Below are 14,376 nucleotides of genomic sequence, written 5' to 3' on the forward strand. Positions count from 1 at the left end.
TTTGTAAAGGATGAATTTCAACCTGTTTGAATATTCAAATGAAAGAAGGCTCATTATGTCACGAAGCCATTTCTTCACTGTTTAACAGTTTTGCCACTGTTTGTATAAAAGCCATTCTGTGTGTGTGTGTGTGTGTGTGTGTGTGTGTGTGTGTGTGTGTGAGACCCCGTGATGTGTGTGCGTTAGGTACCCTTTATTGAAGATTTTCTTAAACCAGATACTGGGTTCAACACCATACATGGATTATATCAAGGCAGTGTTTCTCAATCTGGGTTTCCTTTTTGCCCATTTACCTCCAGGGAACATTTGGCAATGTCTGGAGAAATCTTTGTCACAACAGCAAGAGGAGGATGCCACTGACATTTAGTAGGAAGAGGTCACCAATGCTGCTAAACATCTTATAATGCACAGGGCAGCCCCTAACAACAAAGCATATATATCCCTAAATTATCAACAATGTTCATCTTGCGAAACTCTGATTTGAAGTAAAAGCAGAATGAATGTTCACTAGCTAAATAAATGGTAGGTCTTGTTATAAAAACGAGGGGCAAAGGAACATGTTTTTTTCCCCCTGTAATACAGCACTATTTTCTACAATGAAGGATTATAAAAAGATTATTTTAGAGTTTTTTTTAGATGCTTATTTATATTTGAGAGAGAGGGAGAGAGACTGTGCAGGGGAGAGATGGAGACAATCTGAAGCAGGCTCCAGGCTTTGAGCTGTCTGTAAGCACAGAGCTCGATGCTGGGCTGAAACTCATGAACCTCATGAGCTGTGAGATCTTTCTTGACCTGAGCCAAAGTTGGCCGCTTAACCAACTGAGCCACCAACGCGCCCCTAAAAATATTACTTTAAAACATTTTGTTATTTTCATGCAACATATTCACATGACTCAAGATTCAAAAGGTATGCAAAGATATGTATATAGTCTAAAATCTTTCTCCTACCCCACACCTGGACTACCCAAGTCCTGTCCATCGAGGAACCAGTGTTACCAATTTCTTATTTATCCAGAAGTCCTCTATGCATCTGTAAATGCACACATACACAGACACATGTGGACACAAATACTATATACATTCTTCCCATGGTGTTTTTATTATTTAATCCATTTTAGAGATTATGTTCTAGCATGACACAAAGAGTTTCCATGTTTCTTTTTAAGGTGGTAGAGTATTTCATTGTATGGATTTCACTGTACTTTATGTAACCTCTCCTCTCTCTATGGATACATTTCCATTTTTTTCTATAAGTAGATTCGACAAGTAGAATTATCAAAGAAGAAAGTTTGTGTTTGTAATTTTTATTGGCTATTTTCCAAATTACCCTGCATTAAAGTTGTACCTGTTTCCATTTTGTAACTTTCAAATTTTCTCTCACTGTTTATACCTTCTCATCAAAAACTTTCTAGGAATAAATAAAAAGGTTGGTACATCAGACAGTATTTTGTTCCTATCATGTTCTCAGGACTCAACTATTCAGAATCTGCCCACAAGAGGTTTTTTTTTTTAACCTGCTTTTAATTGTGGTAAAACATATATAACATAAAGTTTACCCTTTTAACCATTTTTAAGTGTAAAATTAAGTGGCATTAAGTATATTTACAATATTGTGTGACGGTCACCACTATTTCCAAAATTTTTCATCACACCAAATGGATGAAACTCTAATTATTAAGCAATAATTCCCCATTCAGCCTCCCCTCAATAGCCTTGAATCTAATTTGTGTCCATGAATTTGTCTATTCCAGACATTTCATGTAGGTGGAATCATATAGTATTTGTTCTTTTGTGTCTGGCTTATTTCACCTTAGCATGAAGTTTTCAAGGTCCATCCATGTTGTAACATGTATTAGAATTTCATTCCTTTTTTAAGGCATTTTATCTATCTCTTGATAGACATATATTTGTTCACAGCTTTTGGCTACTGTGAACAATGCTGCTATGCATACTGGAATACAAGAATCTGTTCGAGTCCCTGTTTTTAGTTCTTTTGAGTATGTACCTAGGAGCATAATTGCTGGGTCATATAGTAATGTTACATTTAACTTTTTAAGGAACCATCAAATTGTTCTCCATAGTGACTAAACTATTTTAGATTCCCACCAGCATTGTACTAGGGTTCCAATTTTTTCACACTCTTGCAAATAACATTTGTTATTTTTCATTTTGAAAATAAAATTATAGCCATTGTAGCAAGTATACAGTGGTATATCATGGTTTTGATTTGCATTCCCCTAATAACTAATGATTTTGAGCATGCCTTCATAGGCCTATTGACCTTTTATACGTCTTCTTTGGAGAAATGTCTGTTCAGGTTCTTTGCCTATTTTAAAATTGGGCTGTCTGTCTTTATATTGTTTGTCTTTTATTGTTCATTGTTCCTCCTCGTACCCTGAATCAAAACCTTACTCAAATTAATTTTCACCCATTCATCATAAGTCTGCTTCCTTGAGAGAAGACAGAATCCTTTTACTCTAATGGGCACATAACCATTAAATTTGGTTTCCTGCCCAATTCTGGCAAGGCATAATTTACCTTTTCAAGAGGATTAAGATAATGGTGAAAAGTATCAAGGATTTTATTTCCTAAAATATTTTAGGTAAATTTTTCAAGGGACAATCTTACCTCTGAATTTGAGAAAGAATATTTGTAAATACATTCATAAGCAAGCAATGATAACTCTAATAAAAAGGTTAATTATCTAAAATGGGTCAGAAATTCTTTTGCAGATATTTTTAAACAAATTATACAAACCTAGGCAAAAAGTCTACACAAACTGTCAAAATTTGTTGTCTATTCAAATTCACTTTGGAAATATATTGTAGGTTAATTTAATTACATTCAGATTAGGTGTGACTAAAAGGTAACGAAACAAATCTAATCACTGGAAAAATTAGAAATTTTAAGTTTTCTAGAACCCTCCAAATTATACTGATAGTGTTTTATGTATGTAAATTAAATAGCTAAAAAGTAATTTAGACACAAATGAGATCAGAACATGTATAGGGGTGCCCGGGTGGCTCAGTTGGTTAAGCAGCTGATTGTTGATCACAGCTCAGGTCTTGATCTCAGGGTCGTGAGTTCAAGCCCTGCACTGGGCTTCATGCTGGGTGTGAAGCCTACTTAAAAACAATAAATAAAACAAACCTAAGAAAAAGAATATGTATACATTAAATTGTGAGTGGACTTATACTTTTAATATCTACAGATAATCCAAATGACTTGGCTTTAACAAATATTTAGCTGTTGAGTAGCTGAGAAAAAAATCATAAAGCAATAGTATCTTTCCTCTTGAACATTTTCACAGTGCAACTTAATATGTTAGGAACCTTGATTTAATCAATATAAATTCAACAATGTAAATGGAAATAAAATGGTTCTAGATTCCTAATATATTGTCATTGGTCAGGCCTGTATCTTGTAATGGTTTACAACAGGAGTGTATTCAAATTAAATGGTAGACAAAATCCTGGGTCCATTAAGTGTTAAATCAACAATAACAACAAAAATTTGAAGAGAATGATTGAAGACAATACAAAGTAATGACATCACCAACACTACTACTGATACTACTACTACTATTAATTGATAATAATTGATTGAATAAGATTTACTAAATGCTAAGTAACAAGTGCTTCTATATACTACATATATTAACTCACCATAACCTCCACAAGTAGGCAATCTTATAGTGTCCATTTTACAGATAAGAGAATGGAAGCATGGGATTGTAAGTGATTTGTCCAACCTCACAAGGAGAAGATCCAGGATATGGACCCAAATAGACTGGCTCTGAATCTAAATACCTAACTCTTTTATCAGTGGTCCCCAAACTTATTTCCACACTGACAACTCCTGGGTGTCCTACAAAAATTACAATGATCAGGCCATAACCCCAATCAACTAATTCCCAATCTCTAGGGATGAAACACAGGCACATGTATTTTTTGAAGCTACACAGGTGATTCCAATGTGCAGACAAAGTTGGGAATCCTAGGTAGCCTTAAATCATGGAAATCAAAGAAACCAGAATTATCAAGCAGGAAACCTACAACTGAAGCATTAAGAAGAAGGGATAATCTTAAACATAAAATGAACCACAACAAATAACACATGACATTCTTATACCACTAAAGAAAAAAAAAGAGTTTAAGCTGAAGCAAGATGAAATTGGGAATCTTGAGTATTAATATTCTACTTACCAAAACAACATGAGGTAATAAGCATTTTAAAGAAAAGGGTGTCTGCTCTTTATTTGGAATGAAAGTGGTATTATGTTGAGAAACAGGCAATAGATAGACAATTCTAAAATTTGAATGGAACCAGAAAAGACCCTGAATAGCCAAAGTAATGTTGAAAAGCAAAGCAAAGTGGGAGGCATCACAATTCTGAATTTTAAGCTGTATTACAAAGCTGTAATCATTAGGACAGTATGGCACTGGCACAAAAACAGACACATAGATCAATGGAATAGAATAGAGGACTCAGAAGTGGACCTACAATTATATGGTCAATTCAACTTTGACAAAGCAGGAAAGAATATCCAATGGGAAAAAAAAAATAGTCTCTTCAACAAATGGTGCTGGGAAAACTGGCAGTGACATGCAGAAGAATGAAGCTGGCCCACTTTCTGACACCATACACAAAAGAAATTCAAAATGGATGAAAGACCTAAATGTGAGACAGGAAACCATCAAAATCCTAGAGGAGAACATAGGCAACAACCTCTTTGAACTCCACTGTAGCAATTTCTTACTAGACATGTCTCTGGAGGTTGGGAAACAAAGCAAAAATGAACTACTGGGACTTCATCAAGATGAAAAACTTCTACACAGTGAAGGAAACAATCAGCAGAACTAAAAGGCAACCAATGGAATGGGAGAAGAAATTTGCAAATGACATATCTGATAAAGGGTTAGTATCCAAAATCTATAAGGAACTTAGCAAACTGAACATCCAAAAAATGAACAATCCAGTTAAGAAATGGGCAGGAGACATTAATAGACATTTCTCCCAAGAAGACATACAAATGGCTAACAGACACACGAAAAGATGCTCAACATCACTCATCATCAGGGAAATACAAATCAAAGCCATAATGAGATACCACCTCACACCTGTCAGAATAGCTAAAATAAACAACTCAGGAAACAACAGATGTTGCCAAAGATGCAGAGAAAAGGGGGAACTCTCTTACACGGTTGGTGGGAATGCAAACTGGTGCAGCCACTCTAGAAAACAGCGTGGAGGTTCCTCAGAAATTTAAAAATAGAGCTACCCTATGACATAGCAATTGTAGTACTAGGTATTTATCCAAAGGATACAAAAATGCTGATTCAAAGGGACACACACACCCCAATGTTTATAGCAGCACTATCAACAATAGCCAAATTATGGAAAGAGCCCAAATGTCCATCGACTGATGAGTGGATAAAGAAGATATAGCCATACACATACACATACACACACACACACACACACACACACACACACACACACACACACTGGAATATTAGCCATCAAAAAGAATGAAATCTTGGGGTGCCTGGGTGGCTTAGTTGGTTAGGCATCTGGCTCTTGATTTTGGCTCAGGTCACAATCTCACTGTTCATGAGTTTGAGCTCCACGTCCGGCTCCATGCTGACAATGTGGAACCTGATTGGTATTCTCTCTACCCCTCTCTATATACCCCTCTCCAACTCATGCACACACACACACACACTCTCTCTCTCTCTCTCAAAATAAATAAACTTAAAAAGAATGAAATCTTGTTATATGCAATCATGTGGATGACACTAGAGTGATTATGCCAAGTGAAATAAATCAGTCAGAGAAAGACAAGTATATGATTTCACTCATATATGGAATTTAAGAAACAAAACAGATGAATATAGGTGAAGGGAAGGAAAAATAAAATAAGTAAAAACAGAGATGGAGGTGAACCATAAGAGACTCTTAACTATGGAGAACAAATTGATGGTTGCTGGAGGGGAGGTGGTTGGGAAATGGGCTAAATGGGTGAGGGGCATTAAGTAGGGCAATTGTGATGAGCACTGGGTGTTACATGTAAGTAATGGATCACTAAATTCTACTCCTGAAACCAGTACTTTACTACGTTACCTAATTTGAATTTAAATAAAATCTTAGAAGAAACAAATAGACAATTCAAAGATTCTTACCATTCTCTGTATTTCAATGTGTAATAATAGTTCAAAGTTTATGATATTCTCTAAAGGCAAGCAGGCAAAATCCTTATTCTAATACTTGAGATATACAAAAATAATGTTTTACTGTTTCCCCAAAATGGGTTGTATATATGAAACTAGAATGCATGTTTCATGGATTCCTAGTACAAACCAAACAGGAAGTCAGAAAAGGGAACATCAACTACAAACTCAAACATATGTAAGAGAATCATGTTTTTCCTTGCTCTTTATTTGGAACCTAATTATGAATGCTCATTGTCATGTGTCACATACATTGCAGAACTATTCAAAGTTGAGAATAACAAAAGAACTAGAAATGATGTAAGAATGTGTGAAATTGAGCAGGTCACTTAATTTATTTATCCTCAGTTTATTTATCTCAAGGATTGTCAGACTTTTACTGTAGAGTGACAGGTAGCAATATTTTTAAACTTTGCAGGCTACCTACAGTATCTTACATACCTTCTTCTCCTTCCTCCTCCTCCTCTTCCTCCTCTTTACCATCCTTTAAAAATGTGAAAACCATTCTTAGCCATGGGCTGTATGAAAATAGACTGTGGCCAGATTGGCTCCTTGTTTGTAGTCTGCCAACCCCTGATTAGATACTGCATTTCAAAAATAGCACAATCTAATGCTTTGGTTCTAAGCCAGGGGTGATTTTGTTCTTTTTCAGGGAATGTTTGTCAATGTCTGGAGACATTTTTGGTTGTCACCTGGGGTGGGGGACAGACATACTGTGTTACGCACATCTAGTATGTTGAGGCTGGAGATGTTGCTAAACATCTTACAACACACAGAACAAGCTCTCACAGCACTTATCTGGTCCAAAGGGTCAACGGTGCCTAGTTTAAGAAGCTCTTGACTAATGGCCATTTTCTTTCAATTATAGGGACAGTAAAGAGATTAAGTATATTTAATCATCCTTTATCCAGGATTGTGGTTAATTTATATTTATTCAATCAGTGAGACAGATCTGCATAACAGTGTTAGACTTAACAAGCTCTGAGATCCTGAAAGCTACACTACCATGGAGAAAATAAAAAAAGATGAATTTGATAACCTCAAATTATGAGAGTCAAGTGCAGTTACAGCCTTAAACATGTGTGATTCACAGAGAGGAGAAGGGAACTAACTAGGCAGTACTAGATTTGGAACTGTGACATATCAAATATGTTCAGACCACTGAATGAGAAAACCAGAGCCAGGAATTGCTAGTACTCTGAAGATGGTAATTTTGAGCCTAGAATCTGTTTATTTTTACCTGTCCATAAAATCGTGATATATCTTCTATGAATTTGGGGTAAAGAATCATGTGAGAAAAAATAAAAAGAATCACGTGAGACATACTGGATCACCAAAAATGTGCAAGGGAAATTTTACACATTACTAATTCCAGTAAGAGGATAATGCTCAAATTGACAGTTCTAATTTTTTTTTCTTACTGTGTAATTGCATTTTCATGGCATTGCATTTTTTCTTTAAAAAACTTTTCACTGTATTGCTTTTTAAAATGTTAAATATTCATCTCTTTAAATTCTAATACATTTAACATTATATAAAAAAGTGATTATTAGGAAACCTGATTATAAATTCTAAGAAATTCACTCTAGCATATCCTATTAAAATTGGATTCTAGGCTCACCTCTGAAGTTTTGATTTGGAAAGCTCTACCTCTGATGTTATTGAAGGCATTAGTTTGTATTAGCAATAAAAAAAAAACAGTGTTGCATGTCTGAGAAGATTTTGAATGAGAATTCTGATTTCTACTTGTTATTTCTGTAACAACAAAATAAGTAATCTTTTAAGGGATTTTACATAGCTAATTCTGTCGTATAACACAGTAATGAAAACTGACAGAACTATACAGAGAGGTATGTTTGTTGCTTTTCTTTTATTCTAGACATGCAAAGATAATACATCGGTTAAGTGTGATAGATCTAGGGTGGAGAATGAGGAGTAGTGAGAGATAATGTTGACATAAGAGCAGTAGATACATCTCAGATCATGGAGAGCTTTAAAAATCATATGAAAGAGTTTGGGTTTAGGTTATTGAAAGCTTAATTTGGGAAAGTAAAATAATCAGATTTGTGTTGTAGTGACATTATTCCAGATGTTTAGTGACATTATTTTGGAAGTCTTGTGGAAGAAGGATTGGAGGGGCTTAGAGTTGAGAGAGGGAAACCATTGAGAAGAACACAGAAATCATTCAGGGGAGCAAGGAGGGTGTTCACTAAGGATGGAACAGTGGGAATAAAGAGGAAGGGGGCAGATATTCAAGGAATAAGGAAACATGAGCCTGGATTGGCTGTAAAGGAGGTAGTAAAGAAGGAGACTAAGTAAAAACTCTAAGATTACTGATTTAGGATGCTGAGGAAACACTTTATCTATATCATCTCTTTTAGTCTATGATGTAAAAATTATTATCTACATTCTGCAGATGAAGACACTTGGGTTAAAAAACTTGTCCAAGACCATACAAAGAAAAGCTGCAAAGCCAGGATTTGAACCTAGGATCATCTAATGTCAGAGCACATGCTTTCAACTTTTCTCAATAACTAGGGTGCATAATACAGGAATAAGAGGATATTTGTGATGTTAGGTAAGACAAAGCATTATGTTTTGGAAACATGGAGCCTGAGATGGTTACGGAATAGCTAGATCATATAGTAGGCAACTAAATGATTGGAATTTTTAAATTTGGTTTTATACTACCCTCCTATATTATATTCTAGCTTATTAGATTTTACAATGATGACAATGGCAAATATTTATATAGTATGTCCCAATGTAAAAAGACCAGTGATAATGCAAGCATTCTATAGAACATATTGGGAAACAGACTGTGGAAAAAGGTCCTATTAACTTTTTCATTAGTCATTTTTAACTATATTACACATTAACACTTCAGTACACTTCACAAAATAGCAATTTGAGCTTTTATTCAACCACATTTACTAGAAAAGTGGGAACTAAATTAAACACAGTCTAGAAAACAAATAGTGCAAAAAATTTCATGAATATTAATAGAAAACCAGACAAATGTAATGTACTTGAGTTTGTATCACAAAATGTACAATTCATTCTTTTGTGGAATTGCTATTTCCAAACAAGATGGATTGCTTTAGTCACTTTAAAAAATGTTAAAATGTAAAACATCCATGGAAGAAAGAAGATAGGCTCAGATTATGAGAAATAGATTTCTTAATGAAGGAATGAGGTTTTGAATAACGTGCTCCCTTTGGCAGCATCTTAACAAGATCATATTTGGTGAACATGAATCATTAGTAAACTATGAAACAATGAACAAACACACACATCCAGATAAGACTGTAGGTTGCTGTGGATTTGCTAGAAATTCCCATCTGTCATTATTTCTGATTTTTTTTACCTTGTCCTAAAATCATTAATAGGGTACATGTAGTCAATGTGAATTGTATGCCTGATACAAAACACATCAGGATTTAATTTATTGAGTGGTATTTCATTAGTTCAGATGAGTTGAAATGTGGCATTTCATTTTCTAAAACTGTGTGGGAACATTCATCATATAGATGCTTAAATTATAATGTAGACAGAGTAAGGTTTCAGTGTATCTGAATAAAACTGAATAAACATCCTAAATGAACCAAAATTCATTTTAAATCAAACTGACTTTTTCTGATTAGTGATAGCTTAAAATTTCCTCATGTAAGATTAATCAGAGGCAATCCCCCCCCCATTTTTATTAAACTATATGAGACTACTCCTTATTCATGGAGCTATTTTCATGAAGTAGAACATTTTTAGTGGTTTGATTTATTTACTTTATCTTACCTGATTTCAAAATACCTGATGGACAAATGAAGGGATCAAATCAGCTGGGCACTTTAATCTATACAATTAAAATTTTTAATAGATCATTCATTCATTTATCTGTATTCTACTTAAGTATTATTGTGATAATTACTAAAAAAGAAAGATGACCTCTTTTGGATAGTAATCTAACCTGAGTCAAGTGCTTGGGGAACAGTAAAGTTTCTGCTGCTATCATTACTATACTAATGCAGTTTTGAAAAACAGCAAATTGATCCCTGTTACCTGAATAGTAACCATAAAATCTACTAAGATATTTCTGGCAGAGTCACAGTTGGTTGTGACTTTGGTTGTGAAAAAGATTACAAAACATTCAAAAAGAGTCAAATATCTTCAAATCAATAGGAAAAAGGCTTGTTGGATTTAATGAACTACTGGTTCTCCTAATCTGAAATATAGCATTGATTAAGCAATGTAGGATCCTCTTGCACATGGAGAAATCTACACCATGTCTTATATCTGGGGAAGTGTATGTCAACTTTACTAGTCTTCTTTTGGTTTGCTTTAAGTTTTAAATGCCGTTAGGGGTGCCTGGGTGGCTTGGTCAATTGAGTGTCCAACTCTTGATTTCAGGTCAGGTCAGGATCTCACAGTTTGTGAGATTGAGCCCCTCACTGGGCAGACAGCATGGATCCTGCTTAAGATTCTCCCTCTCTTTCCCTCTCTCTCTGCTCCTCCCCCACTCTCTCTTTCTCTCTCAAAATAAACTTAAAAAAATAAATGCCCATTATTTATTATGTACAGGGTATGATTATTGCCATTTTCTAATATTACTGAAAATGAAAATTTCTTTCCTCTTTTCTTTATACACATATAGCTTGAGTTTTGGAATTGTAATCGAAAGTATTAAATTTGATCTACTAATTTACTGATATTTTTGTGGAACTCTAGGAATATAAGATATAACACTTACTGGAAAAATTTTTACAAAAACAATGAATTATGGGCATATAGTTAACACAATATAGTAATAGTGTACACTTAGAAGGGGTTAAGGTGGCAAATTTTATGTTATGCATTTTTTTTACCCCAAAAAGCAATGAGTTATATTGTTTACGATCATATAATTCATTTGACAAATTTTTAAAGTTTAAGTTTATTTTTAATTAATTTTTAAATTTTTTAACTAAAATTTTTTTTAATGTTTATTTATTTTTTGAGAGAGAAGGAGCACGAGCAGGGAGGGGGCAGAGAGAGAGAGAGGGAAACAGAGGATCTGAATCAGGTTCTTCACTGTCAGTGCAGAGCCCGATGTGGGGCATGAACTCATGAACCTCGAGATCATGACCCAAACCAAAGTCAGACACTTAACCAACCGAGCCACCCAGGCATCCCAATTAATTTTCATTTTTATTTTTAGACAGGAAGTAGGGTTTATTAGTGGGCATGAAGAAGGAGGAGGCAGTGCCAGTTCTCATGAGTGCGGAGCCTGCCATTTATCAAGAGGCCACCATTAGGGATGTATTTGACTCCACAGCCATCTGCAATGAGCCACCTTTCAGCCACCATGTCTTCAAATTTGTCCACATTCAACCTAGTAAATCCCCATTTCTTGGAAATGTGGATCTTCTAGTAGCCAGGGAACTTGAACTTGGCCCTTCATAGGGCCTCAATCACATGCTCCTTGTTCTGCAGCTTGGTATGGATGGACATGCTGAATTGGCCAATGTGGATGCTGGCTGCTGTGCCCTGGGGCTTTCCAATTTTAGTATATGTGCTGCCGAAGCGAGCACGCCCTGGGGCTTTCCAAAGGCACCCTGCATACCTGTTTGGAGACTGCCAGCCCCAGCACAGGACAACATCTTGTTGATATGGATGACATGGAAAGGTGGAGAGACAGTCGGTTGTGAAAACCTTCTTTACCACAGCTTTTCACCATGTATATACTTGTTGGCACAAATATGGGCAGCCTCCAGGGCTTCAGAGGAGAGCTGCTCATATTTATCTGACACCATGTGACCACATAGTGGGAACTCATCCACTTTTGCCTTTTTCCATGCCAGGTCAAAGATGCAGATCTTGGCATCAAGGACATCTTTGTAAGAAGTGAGCCTTTGGATATGGCTTGTTCTTACAATACTGGTAACACCAAGTGGGGTGGCGGCCCATGGTGACACCAGGATCTTCAGTGGCATGCCAAAAGAAAAGGGCTAAAGTTTATTTTTCAGTAATCTGTACACTCAATGTGGGGCTCAAACTCACAACCTTAAGATTAAGTGTCACACTCTCTTCTGACTGAGCCAGCCTGGTGCCCCCATTTTGCAGTTTTCAATTGGCTTTATATTTCATTTACTCATAATCTGCATTAGAATAAACTGGCAACTGCCTTAATTTACTTTTTTGGGACTAAACCCCAAAACTCATACATAATTTTATTTGAAAAAGTCGCTTGGACCCAAGTGTACAACAAACACCTGAATCATAATGAAATCTCTCTTCTCTGCTATCTCCTTCATGCCCTCTTTTAAGGACAATATCAATAGCACCAGATTGGGGTTAGAATATCTGTAAGAGACACTGACTTTTACAATCCTTTAGTCATTATTTCAATATAAAGGTACCTAAAATAACACCACAGCTCTTCATCAAGTCACTGGGAAGTAAAAATATATTAGGTTGAACTACATGAAATTGTGAGTATAACATTTTTAGCACATAAAAATGCAATTTTATATGTCTCAATTTAATAGCTGTAACAACGTTTTTTATTGTCTACTCTGTTCTTAGAACTAAAACAGGAAATTTGAATACATGATCTTAATATCTATATTAACAAAACAGGAATTATTACCCCCATTTCATAGATGAAGAAGTCGAAGTTCAGAAAGGTTAAGTTTCTTGTCTTAGTGGTCAGAAGACTACTTCTGACTCCAAATTGCGGATATTCTTGACGAATAACAGAGAAGGCTTTCCTGTTTTTCTTGTTGCCAAGGAAGAAAAATAATGGTGACATGTGGAGGCCATGATGAATGAGATGTAGATTTCCTGTCACTGTGTCTTGCCCACTTGTGAACCCATCTAATTCGTGGGTTCCAGATGACAAATTATGGAGGCCCGAAATGGTTACTTGTATGAAGGAGACAACTTTCCAGTTTGAAGTTTAGAGTTTCTTTTACTTTTAGAATCCAATTATTTTTGGGGGTTTAGGGTTACCAGTTCTTAAGACAGGAACAATGAATAGGATTTACAGACACTAGGGAATTAGTCTGACCCTTTTGCATATGGAATCTTCTTTTATCAGGAAATAAGAGATAACTTTTAATTTTTTTATTTAATTTTTTTTAATGTTTGTTTATTTTTGAGAGAGAGAGAGAGGGGAGGGGGTAGGGAGAGAGAGGGAGACACAGAGTCCAAAGCAGGCTCCAGGCTCTGAGCTGTCAGCACAGAGCCTGATGTGGGGCTTGAATCCACAAGCTGTGAGATCCGGACCTGAGCTGAAGTCAGACATTTAACTCACTAAGCCACCCAGGTGCCCCAAGAGATAACTTTTAAATAGAGACAAAGCATTGTGAAACAAGTGAAAACTATTAGAAATGGTAGAGTGAGAATAAATTTGGGAAAAATGGACTTGAGTAAACATTTTAGAAAGAGAAATGACAGGGGAAGTTCTTTTCAAGTTAAAACTGTTGTTTATGAGTAATTATACTTTTTTTACCCTCTGTATTCTTTTTTAAAAGTTTTTATTTAAATTCCATTTAGTTAACACTGTTACCACCTGGTGCTCATAACAGCAAGTGCCCTCCTTAGTCCCCATAACCAACCCATCCCTCAACCCCCCTTCTCTCTGGTAACCATTAGTTTATGCTCTATGGTTAAGAGTCTCTTTCTTGGTTTGCCTCCCTTTCCCTTCCCCAACCCCACCACCCCCCACATACACTTTGCTCATTTGTTTTTTTTTTCTTAAATTCCACGTATGAGTGAAACCATATGGTATTTGTCTTTCTCTAATTCTACTTTTAAATAGATTCCTTGACAAAACATTTTGGGTTTGACATTCTGGAATTTGTGCAAGTATACGAGGAACCAACTGAGATAATGGTATGGATCGGGGCCTTAAAGTTTATTTAAATGGAAAGAATATTTTTCTGAAATTGATTTGTGAAGCAGGTGTGTAGCTGCTGCCTACTGGGTAGGAGTTCGAGCTATAAGATTAAAAAATTAAGGAGCTATAAATTTTCTTATTTTGGGATTATCTACAGTATTAAAGATTCTGATGTGCAGGGTTAAGTGTCAATGCTAATAAAATAGGGGCTATTTCTGAGTTCCTTACATCCACATTTCAGACTTAAATTTGTTCTTAGAAAGGTAACTTCAT

At 35.6% G+C, this 14,376-nt stretch overlaps 1 protein-coding gene and 1 pseudogene across 2 annotated transcripts in view; both read right to left on the reverse strand.

Annotated features, from left to right (window-relative positions):
• Positions 1 to 14,376, reverse strand: part of LOC123608563 (protein eyes shut homolog) — a 363,718-nt gene that overhangs the window by 249,030 nt on the left and 100,312 nt on the right. The window lies entirely within an intron of this gene.
• Positions 11,602 to 12,272, reverse strand: LOC123608565 (annotated as a pseudogene).

This window comes from Leopardus geoffroyi, chromosome B2, assembly GCF_018350155.1.
Source record: "Leopardus geoffroyi isolate Oge1 chromosome B2, O.geoffroyi_Oge1_pat1.0, whole genome shotgun sequence".
NCBI lineage: Eukaryota > Metazoa > Chordata > Mammalia > Carnivora > Felidae > Leopardus > Leopardus geoffroyi.